The sequence below is a fragment of the Leucoraja erinacea genome, chromosome 25 (genome assembly GCF_028641065.1).
Source record: "Leucoraja erinacea ecotype New England chromosome 25, Leri_hhj_1, whole genome shotgun sequence".
Taxonomy (NCBI): Eukaryota; Metazoa; Chordata; class Chondrichthyes; order Rajiformes; family Rajidae; genus Leucoraja; species Leucoraja erinaceus.
Genome location: NC_073401.1, coordinates 19,991,943 through 20,011,042, shown reverse-complemented (window position 1 = coordinate 20,011,042; position 19,100 = coordinate 19,991,943). Strand labels below are relative to the sequence as shown.

General features: G+C 42.9%; 1 protein-coding gene across 1 annotated transcript in view; it reads right to left on the bottom strand.

Moving 5' to 3' along the window:
• Positions 1 to 19,100, bottom strand: part of crkl (v-crk avian sarcoma virus CT10 oncogene homolog-like) — a 37,904-nt gene that overhangs the window by 5,189 nt on the left and 13,615 nt on the right. The gene's annotated exons all lie outside the window — the stretch shown is intronic.

Below are 19,100 nucleotides of genomic sequence, written 5' to 3'. Positions count from 1 at the left end.
TTAATTAGAAAAGGGAAAATAGATTATGAAAGAAAACTGGCAGGGAACATAAAAACTGACTGCAAAAGTTTTTATAGATATGTGAAGAGGAAAAGATGAATTAAAACAAATGTAGGTCTCTTGCAGTCAGAAACAGGCGAATTGATCATGGGGAACAAGGACATGGCAGACCAATTGAATAACTACTTTGGTTCTGTCTTCACTAAGGAAGACATAAATAATCTGCCGGAAATAGCAAGGGACCGGGGGTTAAATGAGATGGAGGAACTGAGTGAAATCCAGGTTAGCCGGGAAGTGGTGTTAGGTAAATTGAATGGATTAAAGGCTGATAAATCCCCAGGGCCAGATAAGTTGCATCCCAGAGTACTTAAGGAAATAGCCGCAGAAATAGTGGATGCATTAGTGATAGTTTTTCAAAACTCTTTAGATTCTGGAGTAGTTCCTGAGGACTGGAGGGTAGCTAATGTAACCCCACTTTTTAAAAAGGGAGGGAGAGAGAAAACGGGGAATTACAGACCAGTTAGTCCAACATCGGTGGTGGGGAAAATTCTGGCGTCAATTATTAAAGATGGGATAACAGCACATTTGGAAAGTGGTGAATTCATATGACAAAGTCTGCATGGATATAAGAAAGGTAAATCATGTCTGACGAATCTTATAGAATTTTTCGAGGATATAACTAGTAGAGTGGATAAGGGAGAACCAGTGGATATGTTATATCTGGACTTTCAGAAGGCTTTCGACCAGGTCCCACATAAGAGATTAGTATGTAAACTTAAAGCACACGGTATTGCGGGTTCAGTATTGATGTGGATAGAGAACTGGCTGGCAGACAGGAAGCAAAGAGTAGGAGTAAACGGGTCCTTTTCAGAATGGCAGCCAGTGACTAGTGGGGTACCGCATGGCTCAGTGCTGGGACCCCAGCTATTTACAATTTATATTAATGATCTGGATGAGGGAATTGAATGCAACATCTCCAAGTTTGCGGATGACACAAAGCTGGGGGGCAGTGTTAGCTGTGAGGAGGATGCTAGGAGGCTGCAAGGTGACTTGGATAGGTTGGGTGAGTGGGCAAATGCATGGCAGATGCAGTATAATGTGAATAAATGTGAGGTTATCCACTTTGGTGGCAAAAACAGGAAAGTAGACTATTATCTGAATGGTGGCCAATTAGGAAAAGGGGAGATGCAACGAGACCTGGGTGTCATGGTACACCAGTCATTGAACGTAGGAATGTAGGTGCAGCAGGCAGTGAAGAAAGCAAATGGTATGTTAGCATTCATAGCAAAAGGATTTGAGTATAAGTGCAGGGAGGTTCTACTGCAGTTGTACAGGGTCTTGGTGAGACCACACCTGAAGTATTGCGTACAGTTTTGGTCTCCTAATCTGAGGAAAGACATTCTTGCCATAGAGGGAGTACAGAGAAGGTTCACCAGACTGATTCCTGGGATGGCAGAACTTTCATATGAAGCAAGACTGGATAGACTCGGCTTGTACACGCTAGAATTTAGAAGATTGAGGGGGGATCTTATACAAACTTACAACATTTTTAAGGGGTTGGACAGGCTAGATGCAGGAAGATTATTCCCGATGTTGGGGAAGTCCAGAACTAGGGGTCACAGTTTAAGGATAAGAGGGAAGTCTTTTAGGACTGAGATGAGAAAATCAATTTTTACACTGAGAGTGGTGAATCTGTGGAATTCTCTGCCACAGAAGGTAGTTGAGGCCAGTTCATTGGCTATATTTAAGAGGGAGTTAGATGTGGCCCTTGTGGCTAAAGGGATCAGCGGGTATGGAGAGAAGGCAGGTACAGGATACTGACTTGGATGATCAGCCATGATCATATCGAATGGCGGTGCAGGCACAAAGGGCCGAATGGCCTACTCTTGCGCCTATTTTCTATGTTTCTATTCTGCATGGAGAAAGCTGGAATCCATTGAAGCACAGAGCAGCTCCGGCAACTTGTCGCAGCCAAGTGTGTGCTGTGGTGCTGGAGCTAGACACAAAATACATATTGGCTCAGCTATCTGACGTGTTTAAGTTTAAACGAAACAACTCTTGGTTAGCTAGAAACACAGTAAGAAACCAGAAAAACAGAAGATAAAGAAAACAAAATACACTTGCTCGGAAAGTTTGAAGGGCGTTTTGACAATGAAATGTGAATATTAACCCTCAACAGGTTGCTGATTGGTTCAGATCAGTGTCATCATTAAGAGGTGAAGTATGCCGAAGCACCTTTTGACTTTTTGTTTTGTCTGACCTCTGATAATGTGACTTGTTTTGAGCCAGCCTCGCCAGAGGAAACATCTCTTCATCTAACCCGGCATTTCCAGTTGAATGTGTTTCACTTGGTTTCAAGGCCAAACCAAATCAATTCGAAATTTACTGATAGCCATAACGATGTGGGAGGTAACTACACACTCAACAATTACAATACTTTCTTGTTAAGAGCACCCATAATGTGCTGATGGTACACAAAAATGCTGGAGAAACTCAGCAGGTGCAGCAGCATCTATGGAGTGAAGGAAATAGGCAATGTTTCGGGCCGAAACTCTTTGGTTTCGGCCCGAAACGTTGCCCATTTCCTTCGCTCCATAGATGCTGCTGCACCCGCTGAGTTTCTCCAGCATTTTTGTGTACCTTCGATTTTCCAGCATCTGCAGTTCCTTCTTAAACATAATGTGCTGATGATTGTCACCTCATGAGCCCCTTCATGTTAATCAGCAAAAGTGATCTCAGGCTGGAACAGGGCTCATGTTTAATACATCAAGATCACCAGTCAGCAAGCTGCTTTTACACATGTAGATAATTGGGACCCTGGGAGGTTTAGCACAAGATAGCTTTCAGCCATTATGCATAAAGCTATTTTTATCCCAACCGTAATCCACAGACCTTTGAAATGGGTTGTCAATGTAATGTTGGGACTCGGCATTTGTGATTGGTGACTTGTTGGTCGCAGCACAGCCACAAAGAATCCAATCCGGATTCTGGTTTACACAGCAACAACGTACTGGATGATGAGGAAAAACAGTCAGTGCAAAGATGAACACCAGGTGGCAGTGGAAGCTGAAGAGCTTGGCACAGATGCCAGCAACTGAAGCAAGCCTTCAAAACAGCTTCTAACTGTACTGCTGTTCACATCTTCTGCATTGAACCCCCACACAATAGTCTTACAGCACAGAAACACCCTCCGTTCCAACCCGTCCATGCCAACCACGATACCTACACAAGGTAGTCCCATTTGCCTGTGTTTTACCCATATCGATCTAAACCTTTCCCCTTATTTTTAAATGTTGTTATAGTATATTGCTCAACCACCTATCCTGCCAGCTCATCCCAACACCACTGTGTGCTTAAAAAGGTGCCCATCGGGTTCCTATTAAATCTCTTCCCTCTCACTTTAAACTTTTGCCCACTAATTCTTGAATCCCTACCCAGTAAAACACTGTGCATAAACTCTTATCTATCCCCTCGTGATTTTATACACCTCTATAAGATTACCCCCGTCTCCTATACTCCAAAGAATAATTCATTACCATTCACTGTGAAGTTGTACCCTGATTTGATTTTGCAAAATGCAACTTATCTGAATTAAATTCCATTTGACCTTCCTCAGCCCATGGACTCTCTGATCAAGTTTCCATTGTAATTGTTGATGACATTCTCCACTGTCCACGATATCACTTACGTTGAAGTCATTTGCAAATTTATTAACCGTACCAGTGATATAGATAACAAATAACAGGCCCAGCACTAACCCCGAAGCACATGACTATCCACAGATCTCCCTTCGATCATCACCCGCTGCTTCCTACAATGAAACCAATTATAGATCCAATTTACATGGAACATAGACAATAGGTGCAGGAGTAGGCCATTTCGCCCTTCGAGCCACCACCGCCATTCAATGTGATCATGGCTGATCATCCACAATCAATTCCTGCCCTCTCCCCATATCCCCCGCATCCGCTATTTTTTAAGAGCCCTATCTAGCTCTATCTTGAAAGCATCCAGAAACCCACTGCACAGCTTCAAGCTCTCTCTCTCTCTCTCTCTATCCCTCCCCCACCCTAATCACACTAGCTTCTCGTTTTCACCCAAATCTTTATCTCTCTATATCTCTCATTTCCCTAATCCCTAACCAGTCAGAAGGGTCTCGACCCGAAACGTCATCCATTCCTTCTCTCCAGAGATGCTGTGGTCCCGCTGAGTTACTCCAGCTTTGTGTGTCTATCCGGTTTAAAACCAAAATCTGCAGTTCCTCCCTATATATAGAACATTATGAGGACCGAGATAGGGCAGCCTGAAGGGAACTTTTCTCCATGGTGTTGAGAACGCAATAAGGACATCCAAAGATGCGAAATAAATATTACACCCAGAGGGTGTTAGAAATGCAGAATTCACTGCTCAAGCTGGAGGAGGAGGAGATAGGTACTAATCGTTTTTGCATTTTGATTAGCACTTGAAATGCCATGCTGTAGAAAGCCAAGGGCTGAGAGCTGGAAAATCAGATTAGTCCTCGATTGCTGAACTAGAAGGGCATGTTACCATGTTGCATGATAATGATACTGGATCTGAAAGAAAATCTTTCTGAAGGCTGTAATATTTATTTTAGAATTCAAGCGTTATTATCATACAAATGTGTTTTCCGCCATAATAAGCAATAGTAAACAGTTTTAGTCTCCACTGTCATGTGCCTTTCCCTCATGCTATCCTCACCCGTTTGAAGTTAAATTATACCCACAACTCTTCAGGAACACCTGTGATTCTCAGTTATGAAAGTTTATGACTTTAGCTTTCTCCTTCCCAGAAGAAGGTTGCTAAATACTCTGCAAAACAGTGCTGGAGGAATTCAACAGGCTGGGCAGCATCTGTGGAGGGAATGGACAGGCAACGTTTGGGCTGAGACCCTTCTTCAGACCGATTGTAATAGTGGGAGAAAGCTGGAAGAGAGGTAGGAAGGAGACAAAGCCTAGCAGTGATTGATGATACAGGTGGGGGCGGGGGTAATTTTCAGGTGAATGAAGTGATATAGGCTACGGATGAAAAGTTGACAAAAGGAGCATTCGATAAAATCCTTGCCAGGCTTTATCCCATGCCCACCTCTCTTTTTCAGCTTCACCCCCCCCACCCCCCCCCCCCCCCCCCCCCCCCCACCCCCACCCTCCCCAAACCACAATGTCTGAAGATGGGTCCCGATCCCAAACATCACCTTTCCAATTGCTCTGAAAATGCTGCCCGACACAGTGACTTGTTTTGCTCAAGATTTCAGCATGTACTAGATAACTTTTACAACCTCGGCTCTCTATAGCCCAATTAACCTTGCTTCACTCCAAGATTAGCATATCTCAACTCAGACTTATTTTTTCTTTCATTTTGTCGAGATGCAGCTGATTTTTTGCTGCCTGACCAAAAAATTATTTCCTAAAGTGCTCTCCCTCTTGGTCTTTACAATTGACCTCTTGTATTGAGTTATCTATTGTGGCTTAATGTCAAATTTAGTTTGATGACATTTATGTGAAGTTCCTTAGGACTAGAGATGCAAGGTAAACAAACAAGCTCAGTGATAAACCAGTAGTTGGAAGCAGAAATGCTGGACTTTTGTATCTCTTTCTGTAACTGAATGGCCCAAAGCCAGTTCATGTTGCAACTTCTCCTGCTGTGCTCGGCTAATGAGCACATGTTGAAAAACTGAACCTGCAACTTCACCCAACTTAGCTCAGCGTGACAGGCAGCATCTCTGGATAGAAGGAATGGGTGACGTTTCAGTCTGAAGAAGGGTCTCGACACGAAACGTCACCCATTCCTTCTGTCTAGAGATGCTGCCGGTCTATCTTCGGTATAAACCGGTATCTCTTGGACCCACAATACCTCTACTCTGATCAAGAAGGCTCATCAGCGTCTCTTCTTCCTGAGGACACTGAAGAAGGTCCATCTGTCTCCTCAGATCCTGGTGAACTTCTACCGCTGCACCATCGAGAGCATCCTTACCAACTGCATCACAGTATGGTATGGCAACTGCTCTGTCTCCGACCGGAAGGCATTGCAGAGGGTGGTGAAAATTGCCCAACGCATCACCGGTTCCACGCTCCCCTCCATTGAGTCTGTCCAAAGCAAGCGCTGTCTGCGGAGGGCGCTCAGCATCGCCAAGGACTGCTCTCACCCCAACCATGGACTGTTTACCCTCCTACCATCCGGGAGGCGCTACAGGTCTCTCCGTTGCCGAACCAGCAGGTCGAGGAACAGCTTCTTTCCGGCGGCTGTCACTACTAAACAACGTACCTCGGTGACTGCCCATCCCCCCCCCCCCCGGACACTTATTATATATATTTTTTTAATTCAAATCGTTTGCTATGTCGCTCTTCAAGGGAGATGCTAAATGCATTTCGTTGTCTCTGTACTGTACACTGACAATGACAATTAAAATTGAATCTGAATCTGAATCTAAACTAGCATCTGCAGTTCCTTCCTGCACGTCACCTGAATTGTTCAATATCTGTTCTCACAAGTACAATATCTCCCTTATAAACTAAGATTTTGTTAAAGTGAAGCCATTAAATAAACTAAGTCAGTCTATGGATTCATAACCTTCAACTAAACAACCCACAGGGATTGACTCCTAATATGAAATGTAATTCTCTGCATTGAGAACATTTTTTCAGATCTTACTAAATCCAGTATGCATCCCAAACATATATACAGGAGTCCGTATTCCAGTGAAATGAATTTCAACAAAATGCCAATGCTGGAAATTTGAAACAAGAGAAAATGCCAACTAGGTATTGTTTGTGGGAAGAGAAACATTGTTTCAGGTCACAGACCCATAGCAGCCTCATTAATGGGCATATTTATACCAGTATCTGTACTAAAGGAAAATGCTTTCTCTGCAAAATCAATAATTAATATTGCATACGAGTGGTAAATAGAAATATCTGCATTTATATAGCAGCTTTTCAAAATGCTTCCCCAGCCAACATGGGTCTGAAGTTTATTGTTGTCAAAGTAAAATGTCAAGTAAAGTGTCAAGCTCGTGCCTACGCAGTTAAGCCTTTTACAGCAACAACATAAATGTGATGACGATAGGGCAGAGGATGTAAATGTCGACTTTAGTCAAGCATTGGACAAGGTTCCTCATGATAGGCTGAGCCAGGAAATTATGGAACAGGGGATCCACAGAGGCTTGGAAGGTTGGATTCAAAATTGGCTTGGCTCAGCGGGCCAGTCAGCGTCTCTGGTGAAAAAGGATTGGTGATGTTTTGGGTTGGGACCTTTCTTTTGAAATAGTGTACCGACCCAAAATGTTACCCATCATTTTTCTCCAGAGATGATGCCGCTCAGTTACTCCAGCAGCATCTACAGTCCTAAGATTTGGATGGAAATGCAGAACAGGCTGATTAGGAAGCAGACATGAAGAATTGGTGGAGTTGTGGATAGTGAGGAAGGTTGTCAAAGGATACAGCAAGATATAGATCAGTTTGAAACATGGGCAAAGAAATGTCAGGTGAAGTTTAATCCAGATATTTTGGTAGCCGAACTGCAAGAGAAAATACAAGTGGCTGGACCCTGAAGAGCATTGATGTATGGAAGGATCTTGGTGTTCAAGTCCACAACTCCACAAAAAGGGCAATATGAGAGCATTGAGTACAAAAGTTGACAAATCATGTTGCAGTGGTATAAAAGTTTGGTTCAGTTGCATGCAAGGTATTGCATACAATTCTAGTTGTACATTGCAGGAAGAATGAGTTTGCTTTTGAGAAGTTACAAAAGGATGTTACCAGGATGCTGCTTGGTTAGAGTGCATTAGCTATGAAGAGAGGATGGACACAATTGAACTGTTTTCTCTAGAGCATTTGAGACTGAGGGGTAATTAATATAAAATTATGAGGCTTAGATAGGATCGTCAGTCAGTTTCCCTCAGGGTAGAAATGTCAGATACCAGAGGGTTTAAGGTGTCAAACTCATTTTAGGTCACAAACCGGATTGGGCAAAATGCGACCATACCGCCAGGATCAGTTGTGCACAGCTTTCATTGCCTTTGATTTTTCAACCTGCTCTCACGCGTCTCAGTAATAACTACAAAGTGTTTCACTTTACGAATTTCATTTCTTATGAAGAAGATTGCCTAGCAGGCATTACTTTTATGATTGGTATTAACTTACAGTCGTAGGCTACAAGAAAGGTGTGATGAGAGAGAGAGAGAGAAAAAAACAATGCTATTTTTGCTAAGATTGTTTAGGGAGCCACACCCTTTCCATTAATAAACCATTTGAAATTGAACATTAGCAGACACAAATGTAGACCTAACGAAACAAATTGTAAATGTAGGCTACACAACTGCACCAATTGTTTTAAATTAGCCTGCTTCCAGCAATCAAACTCAGACAATGAACATAGTTAGCCTCTAATTATTATTGAAGTGATCACATTTACAATAGCACCACTTTTTTCCCCTCTCTCTCTCTCTCTCTCTCTCTCTCTCTAACATGCGGTGTAGGCAGATGCGACCTCTGGTACCTTTGGATGCAACCCTCCAAGGTCCCGCCCACTCCCCACCGCGACGTGATTGGTCCACCCCGTTGGTCCATCAACATATGATTGTCAGGTCGCGTATGCAGATTGCCATAGAGAGTGGATACATGATAAATGGTCGTGAATTTACTCCCCCCCCCCCCCCCCCCCCCCCCAAATCATTCCGCGGGCCAGATTAACTACACAAAAGACCATGTCTATCTATTCAGTAGCCACATCATTTAACCCCATTACGGACATTTCCCTTGTTCTACTATTGGCCTCCTCCACCTCTGCTACTTGGACCATATTTCCCAATTTTGATGAAGGATCTTCAGCCTGAATCTTCAACTTGTCTCTTCTTCCACACCTGCTGCCTGACTGGTTGAGTTCCTTCAGTTTTTTTTCTGTTTATATTAGTATATGTCACTTGTGAAATTTTGAGTTGCAGTTTTTATTTTGGCCTTGGTCTCAGCTGCCAAGCTCATGAGGTGGTCAGAGCACGAGAAGGGGAGATTTAACCTATGCACCCTAAAAGTTTCCATCGTGGTTTAGTTTTGTTTTGAGATACAGGTACAGAGAAGAAACAGGCCCCATGTTAACACTATCCTACAGGGACAATTTACAATTTTACCCAAGCCAAATAACTTACAAACCTGTACGTCTTTGGAGTGTGGGAGGAAACTGGAGCACCTGGATAAAACCCCAAGTGGTCACAGGAAGAACATACAAACTCTGTACAGACAGCACCCATAGTCAGGATCGAACCCGGGTCTCTGGTGCGGTAAGGCAGCAACTCTACTGCTGCACCACCGTCAGTCCAGGGCTGTCGGTTAACCCGGCGGGACAGGCAGAGTTGAGTAGCTGTAAGCCCGGGGGCCGCCACTATTCCAGGCCGGTGTCCCATCAGTCCAGGGACACCCCAGACATCTCCGGCCACCCCCGGACAGGGATGGGACACTCTGGAGGGAACGGGGATGGTCCAGGAGAAATCAACAGCGCCTGCAGCGTCGGTGACCCGGGTTCAATCCTGACTGCGGATGAAACGCCGGTCTGAAAACATGCAGCAGCTTAGCAGCAGATAATGTTTATCTCCAGTGACCTATGACCTGGGCATGCGCAGTCGGAATACCAAACTCGCTTATTGAGAGGTCTGGATGACGTTGTAACGTCTGTCTTACTGGTACGTACCAAGCAGGCAAGAATATATAAATCAAAGAAGGAGAAGTATGGCAAAAATAAATGGTCAGTCCTGACATAATCAGAAAAAGAACAAGTTATCCGAACTTGCAGTTTTGAGCCCTGCAACTTGCAACATAACTAGACATTTCCACAACCGTTAATGTGATCCCGCCACCAATCATATCTTCGTGTCTCCATTGCTATCTGCTTTCTGGAGAAATCATTCCCTCTACAGCTCCTTGGTTCACTCATCCCTTCTCTCTAAACTACCTCCACTTTCCCTCTGCACCCGCAAATCTTACACTTGCACCTACATCTCCACTCTCACTTCCATCCAGGCAACACAACAGCCCTTCCAGGTGAGACAGGTTCACATGCACCTCTTCAAACCTCATTTACTGCATTCAGTGCTCCAGATGTGAACTCCTTTACATCGGCAATGGCAAGTGTAGACTAGATGGCCGTTTTGCAGAACACTTGCACCCTATCTGCCAAGGTCTTCTGGATCTCCTGTTTGCCAACTCCTTTTCTCATTTGAACATCAACCTTTCTGTCCTTGACTTCCTCCATTGCCAGAGTGAGGCTACACACAAACTAGAGGAATAGCTCCTTGCATTCCACTTGGCTAGCTTACAATCCAACGGTATGAACATTGAATTCTGTGACTTTAAATAATGACCCCTAACCAGCTGGTGTGTACCATCTGCCAAACTCCTCCATCGCCCTACTCCTTTTTTACCCTCTCTTACATAGAAACATAGAAAATAGGTGCAGGAGGTTGGCCATTCCGCCCTTCGAGCCAGCACAGCCATTCAATATGATCATCCAAAATCAGTACCCAGTACTGGCTAATCCTACCTTCATCCATTCACTCTAATCTGATCCCTCTTATAAAAAAATACGATCATTTACTAGTGACACAGATCCTTTTCAAATATATCAACAAAGCTCTTTGAGTAGGTTGCAATGTAAAGTTTCAATGGTTTGTTTCAGTTCAATAAACTGAAAAGTAATGTTTACCTAATTGTTGTAGATTGACTGTAATAATAATATTGGCTTGGCTGGGGATAGGTTGCTGAGGAGTGCCCAGCCCCTGCAAATGGAAGTCAAGGCTTGTGAATCCCAAAGACAAAGTGACTTAGAACAAACACAACTAATAACTTTCCAGAGTTTTTTCCCCTTCCGCTCCCAATATGCAGCTGAAATCACCCATGAAGCCAGCATTTATGTTCCTCTTGGTTAAAAGCAATAAAACAGTTTCCCCTCTCTGTTCCGCACAAATTTACCAAAAGGAAAGCACCATTTTACAAATTCCATGATGATTTTTTTTAAAGCATTAACAGGATCTGCAGTTGTATGTGTGGTAATTAGAGCAACTTCAATTCTTACATAATGTCGACTTTAGAACTGAATGTTGACAGATTTCATTTTAGTTTAGTTTACAGCATGGAAACAGGTCCTTCGGTCCACCAAGTCCGCTTTGGCCAGCAATCACCGTACACTAGCACTATCCAACACACCAGGGACAATTTACAATTTTCACTGAAGCCAATTAACCTACAAATCTGTACGTCTTTGGAGTGTGGGAGGAAGCATGAGCACCCAGATAAACCCCACACAGTCATGGGGAGAATATAACAATTACAGCACGGAAACAGGCCATCTCGGCATATGTATGGAATATACAAACTCCATACATATAGCACCCTTAAGGGCCTGTCCCACTCGGCGATTTTTTTCGGCGACTGCTGGCATCATCGACCGACATATCAGGTCACTGAAAAAATCGCGGCATGATGACGTATTGACGCACGGTGTTTATCAAGTGTCGCAACATTTTTCTTGTCGCCGCAGGATTTTGAAATGTTCAAAATCTTTTGGCCACCCCGATATGACACCGGCAATCGCCGAAAAAAATCACCAAGTGGGACAGGCCCTTTAGGCAGGACTGACAATGGGATCCAATAAAGAGTGCAAGCATGCAATTTTAATATTTAACATTTCATGTTAACATTCTAATTATTCAACAGCCCAATTATTCTGTGATGAAGGACACCAGGACAAATGAGGAACCAGGTACATTGAAAACAGTTGTGTTTGAAGGATGCTTATAAAGCCAGCAAGAAATGTGTTATGCAAGAATGGGATTAATAGACCACATCCCAGGGTAGAGAGAATGATAGTAAAAAAAATATTCTTGCAATGGGGGCATGCACTGAGAAACTGACAGGATAAGTATTTGCAAATCCTCAGAACTTGAGCACCACATTCAAGCAGCATAAACAATTATAAAGGAATTATATCGGTGTACTAGACTAAGTGGGACCCGTTGGGTCCCATGTTCACATGGGAGGGCTGGTCCCCCAACGCAGTATTCCACCTCTCCACCAATTCAAATATTGGTGGCCAGTGGGGGGCTTTCTGGAGCACCAGTATGGGTGTGGGCCAAAGGGACTGGTTTCCAGGGAGCTAGTATGGACATTGTGGGCCAAATGGATTCTTAGGCTGGTAGCTCAGTCACTCAGGCCTGGTGGGCTGGCAGCTCAGTCACTCAGGCCTGGTGGGCTGGTAGTTCGCTCACGGCTATTCCTGGAAATTCCATTTCAAGCAGAGTGCAGGCCGCCACATTCAATTTCATAGCATTTCAAGCAGAGTGCAGGCCACCACATTCAATTTCACAGCATTTCAAGCAAAGTGCAGGCCACCACATTCAATTTCACAGCATTTCAAGCAAAGTGCAGTCCACCACATTCAATTTCACAGCATTTCAAGCAAAGTGCAGTCCACCACATTCAATTTCATAGTATTTCAAGCAGAGTACAGGCCACCAAATTGCCAAACAAAGCACTCATAGCTTTTTTATTTTTCATCGATCGGAAACATCCTCGGGACTGCCTCAGTGGAGGACTGCGAGTAAGATGGCCAAAAATCCTAGTGATATATGGTAGCGATATACAGCGCAGACCGGAAGTGGTCAAGATGAGACTTTTAGTTATATACTAGACCAAGTGCAGACCCGTTGGGTCTGCTCCCCCAACGCAGCCGTTGCCTACCCGTAGCCCCCACGGGAGATGTGGTCCTCCAACTCAAGCGGTTCAAGAATCAGCAGTGCGGCTGTTTTTAAATGGCGTCTTTGAGGCGAGATGCGGGCGCCAACAGCCGTTATGGTCGCTTGCCAGCAGGAGGCAACAAAATGAGTGAGTGGGGGTGGGGGACGAAGGATTTAATTAAAAATGTGTAGATAAAAGCGACGAAATTTAATGAGGAGTGGATACTTGGAATGAAAAGTGAAATCTCTACCAAAATGGAAAAAAATGTCGGCGTCTCTGGGTCTGACGTTGGCGTAGCAACGAATCAAAGGCTGGCACCCACAAGTCAGGCAGAAACACACACAGCCAGCCGACAGCCACAGACTTTTATATTATAATATAGATAGATGTACACTTCCACAAACAATGTTGAACTAATCTTTTTCAGAAATTCTAAATGAGGGATAGATATTAGCTATAAACTCAGACTATCACTGGTTCTACAAAACTTTGCCTTGGGATATTTTAAATATGTCCGAGAAGGTTGAGATTGAATTGAATATCTCATCAGATAGATGGCACCTTATTAGTTCTCCACTACACTTTAGTTCTGGGGGATCATTAGTCTTAAAACCTAGAAGCCTCAAAGGTAAGGGGCTGGTGCTAACTGAACCAATGAAAGTATTCTTTGCGGACCTGACACAAGGAAAGCAACACAAGCTTCAGGGATGCTGAAAACTCAATTTGTCAATCTAATAGTTAGTCATACATCATGAAAACAAAGTTTTCGGCCCAACCTTCCCATGCCAACCAAGATGATCCATCTATTCTAGTCCCACCTGCCCGGATTTGTGTCATATTTATGTCATATGTCTAACCTTGTGTCATATTTTTTGTCATATTGCACTAAGTTTGGACAAATTAGAGATTTATCACAAGGGTTAATGTCTATAAAAAGACACCACGCATTATTCTGCCAGAGTAATGAAGTAGCACAATTAATCTAAAACATACTTCCTTCAACAGGCACATTACAGCAGCAATGGGCCAGCAATTCCGAGAAAAGCACCACGGCTCACTTCTCTTCTTTGGAAGGTTTTCTCTTAATCTCAAACTCTCAAATTATTGGAATATTCAATGCTGATCAAGCACAACTGAAAGAAATCAATGATGGGCATCATTTTGCATGGCTGCACAGCACTATCTCCATGTGTTCAGTGTCAAGTGTAGATTTAGTCCAGTTACTGACAGACTTCTAGGGCTTTCTCTATCACACCATTCTAGTTCATGGCAATAGTACATTCAGTTAAGTCAATGTTGAACTACAACCTGTTGAAAACTTGGTCATTCACAGGTCTGCTACCCTTATCCTAACCAACCACAGGTCCTCTTCTTAATCATCTGTGTTTGCAGACTTGCATTTGTTCTAAATCCAGCAATAATGGATTTAAATTTTTAATTCTTACTGGAATTTCTCTATGGAGCTCAGTTTCCCTAGATCTGCAACCCTCATATCAGAAAGGGGCAAATGTGGGAGTCGGCTTCAGTTTCAGGTCAATAACCTTTCATCAGAACTGTTAAAGGTGGGCCACATAGGTTTTAAGTTGAAGATAAAATGTTTGGACAGGGAAGGGGAATAGAGAACTGAAGGACATGTCTGTGACAAAATGGAATGCAGGATTAAACAAAAAAAATACAAATGAAGCAAAAGGCCAACATTAAAAGTGTGAATGAAAACAGAATCATGATCTGAAATAATTAGAGAAAACTACAGTGAACGAGGAATGAAGAAACTGAATCAAAAAGTCTGGGAAAGCAGACAAATTGCACTTGTAGAATGCAGGTAATGCTTCACAATGAACAATTAGATGAATGAACTAATGTATGCCACAGATATCAAATTCCCATCTTGTCTGTTAAATTAAATTATTTGCAAACACAAAATACAGTCAAATGTTGGGGGTTGGTGAGGGCGGGGGGGTTGTTTGGAGGGAGAAAGATAGGATGTTAAATCCTGCTTATAAGTCTACCTGATGCAGGGTTTTTAACTGCAAACTACAATGTTTTTAACTGCAAACTCGTCATACCAGATCAGGGCAGGAGTGGCATAATCTAATTACAAAGGTACACAAACTAAACAAATGGTGGGAACCACTGATGATGGGTAGAAGAAGCCCTCCACTTTTTCTCAAACAGAGGTCAACCATTTCTGCTCCATCAACACACATTTGCCAAGCTGGACTCATCCTCACACTGAACAACTTCAACTCCACTCACTTCCTCCAGATCAATGGTATAGCTACGGGTACTTGCTTGAGCCCAAGTTGTTCCTCGGTCTACTTGTACACCTGAACAACTGGGTATGTACCACAGCCCCAGTATTAGCAACACCCAAGACATTAAGCAATGTAACCTGCTGCCTCTGACACATTAATTCATTTGGTTTCACCCTACCAGAGAAATCTTTCATTCCAATAAACTAACTCCCACCATTTTTGTGTTTCCCCCCCCTACTACCTTCTCTGCAACGAACACCAACTTGCTTTCTCATTCCTAATTTCATTGTAAAGTCTTTGGCTCAAGACAAGAACTTAATGACAATGGCTGTCCTCTCCACTTTTAATCAATTTGGACTTGGAATCCAGAGTACTTTTGGAAGGATGAAAAAAGCAAAAAGTGGTCAGTCCACTCTCCTTCAAGAAGTTCATGCTGAATTAAGTCAGCACTGGCCATGTCTATGCTTGCTAGCAGTGGTCTATAGTATGGGTTCTTACCCGGGCAGAACTGTACAGTATAGTACAGGAACAGACCCCTGGCACACAATGTTCAGGCCAACCATAATGACAAGTTAAACAAATCTCCTCTGCCTGCATGTGACCCACATTCCACCACTCCCTGCATATCAACATGTCTACCTAGAAGCCCTCTAATCTTTGACATTTCCAACCTGGGAAAATGATTCTGAAAGTCTATCTTATCTATGCTGCTCAATTTTACATACTTCTATCAAGTCTCCCCTCAGCCTCTGACACTCAGAAAATATTCCAAGTTCATCAAATTTTTCATAACTAATATCCTCTAATCCAGGTGGCGTTCTGGTAAACCTCTAATACAAAAAAAATAGTGCAGATGTTATTATCGAAAATTCTAATTGTCACTATTTCACAAAATAATTAAAATAAACCCCATCTCCTTTTCAAAGGGCAAAAATTGCATGTAAATTGCACCCATCTCAGAATGTTAATGACCAACTGATGATTTTGAAGAATGGGAAGAACAAATGCGTTTACCTGACACAAGGCAGCCTTTGAATAAATCCTACTCTCTGCAATAACAAGCAAAATCCGGGAGTAATCGGTTCAACAGATATAATTCTTAACGCCAACAAGAAGAATCAACACCAGTATATTAACAAGCTCCCAAACTCAGACATACTATGAAATTGTAGTTTTCTTCAAATTGCAAAGATGGGGCAAGAGTTGCAAAAGACAAAGTTCAAATGAGTGCATCTCATTTATTATTAACTGCTTTCCACACTCAAAATTAGATTAATCAAGAACTGTTGAATTTACTTTCTAAAATTAGTTTAGTCTATTATTTAATTTAAATAGGACATGAATCATTTGAATTAGAGGTAGTGGACTGGGGTTACTTAAAATACTTTACTCCCCAGTTTGTTAAATTGATCTTTTAATTGCCCAGCATGATAATGCTATGTTCGGTTTCCTCGCTGGAGATCTCCCCGTGGCTATGACTAAATTTTGAAAACTTCAAACACTTCAATTATCCTTTGCACTCTCAGCTCCCCGCTAATGTCTTTTCAGCTGATGGGAGAACATGACATTACAGGGTATGTGGACTAATATGTGAAAGTTAACTCCCCCACTCATGTTCCTTCCTGTACGTCATATCTAACCTCTACTTACCACTTCCACATGACAGAAATGAGGAACTTGCCTGGCAAAGGCATTAAGTCTTCAATTATAAAACTGAAGGGTTATATTTCCATCATGGCTAACATTAGTGGAACAAGCTTCTGACCAAAAAAGATACAAAGGAATAGAGGACCAGTCTCATCCAATGCAATCATGGCAGACCTTCAAATTAACCCCAGCTACAAGTCAGGATTTCTTTATATACCCATATTTACCAGCGCCGAAGACGCTATTTTATACCCTAAAATAAGGCCCGAAAAATCACCTGCTTCTTGAAGGCCGAAGGTTAGGTTGTTCATAGGGTTTTGGCTGCAGCAAGTACGAATTTCTTTGTTCCATTGCCAGTATAGTATGACAATTTTAAAAACTCTTGACACTAGCAATAAAGGAAATTGATGGTGTGGAGAAGGTGGGATAGACAGAGAGATAGTTGTAAAAATAAATCTTTCTTGCAAAATGAAATATTTCCAGACGGTGGACGGGCGGGAGGAACGGTGCCGGTGAGTGGGCTGGGGGCTTGGAGGCGCTCTGGGGGTCCATGGTCAGCTGCGGGAGGTGACCTGGGTCGCAGAGGCAGAGCGGAGGCGGTGGGAGGAAAGGAAACAGCCCATCGAAAGTTGGTGGAATGGGCCGCTGTAGGCCCCACAGCAGCCTGGGGCTCTATTGGACGGGCGCTGCTCAGAGGCTGAGCACATGGATCGGATGTGGCCTGCAGCGGTATCAACAATAGGCAATGCAAATGGCCGCCACCATTTTTGTGTTTCCCCCCCAAATTTAGCAACTCAAAATGGGGGTGTATCTTCGTCGCCGAGAAATACGGTGCTTATCCAACAGGTAAGCAAACTCATTCGGAAGGGAAATATATAAATCTTTATTTAGTAAAGAACCAATTGATCTTAATCTGCAACAGGCAGGAAAAAGTATAAACATTTTAATGTTCATTTTCCATAAACACAAAGTGCTGGTACCCATCTTCAGAGTCTTCTTTTGTCAGTTCCTTCCCTAAATGCTGCCTAATCCGCCGAGTTCCTCAAGCACTGTGTTTTACTCAAAATTCCAGCCTCTGGTTCTGTCTTCATTTGTATCTGGCCTCGTAGTTGAGGTATTAAAAGCAGCAACACCCATTTACAATACTACCCATTTGATTGCTCACATAAGCACTGAAGCATTAGAACAATTGTCTAATGTGTAAAATGTAAAAAATCTGTATACCTTATGATCAAAACAAGAATGCAATAGTGATGAGATAGTTTTACTGTACAATGCATGTTTGAGGCACACCTTCCATCTGGCAAGTTGCAGCCTTCCAGACTTGATACTGAATTCTACAACTGGCCTGTTCTGCTGTACGTCATCCATCTATAATATTGACTTTATTTATTAAAAACCACCATAACAGAGCCTTGGACATTTCCTTACCACTCAGCATTTATCAGCTTTAGTATTTCTTTTGTTGTTTTTCTCTACCCTCAGTACCCCAACAATTAAATAGCTTACAACCACAACCAGTTTGGCCTCACCCCATCAGGTATACCATTTATCTGATCGATCCATCCCTTCTTCTCTGCAGCTTAACTTGTTTCCTCTTTCCCACTACTGAAGTGTTTTTGACCTAAAATTATTTTACCAGTAACTGTGTTCAAGCAGTGTGTTTTTGCTACAGATTTCCAGCATCTGCAGTTCTTCCATTTTCACATTGCGATTATTCCCATGTATTTGTAAATAATCCTTTAGTATATATATTTTTAAACATGTCTTATTGAAATCAGATCGATAGTCAGTTACCGTCTACTGAGTTAGTAATGTATAGAATAACATGGTATAGTGATGTAGCACAAAATCCTAGTGAAGTTACCATAGTGGTAATATAACCAGCAGCCTTATTTGGGAACAATAATGTTACCAAATGGGCTGTGGTGAAAACAAACGGAGGTCAAGAAACCAACTTGCTTTCATCAACGTACATAAATGGGGCTAGTGTTCAAAGGACATGGACGGCACAGTGGCAGTGGGGCTGCCATGCAGCGCTAGAGATCCTGACTACGGATGCTATCTGTATAGAGTTTGTACGTTCTCGATGTGAAATCAGTCTTTCCAGGTGCGGCAGAGGTTCAGATGCACCTCCTCCAACCCCATCTATTGCATCTGCAGCTCTGGATATCAGCTGGCCTACATCAGTGAGACCAAGCATAGGCTTGGAGATCACATCACCAAGCACCTCCGCTCAGTTCGCAATAATCCTGATCTCTCGGTGGCTCAACACTTCAACTCCCCCTCCCATTCCGAATCCGACCTTTGTCCTGGGCCTCCTTCATGGCCAGAGTGAGGACCACCGTAAATTGGAGGAGCAGCACCTCATATTTCACTTGGGCAGTTTGCACCCCAGCAGTATGAACTTCTCTAATTTCAGGTAGTCCCTACTTTCTCCTCCCCATCTCAGCTCTCC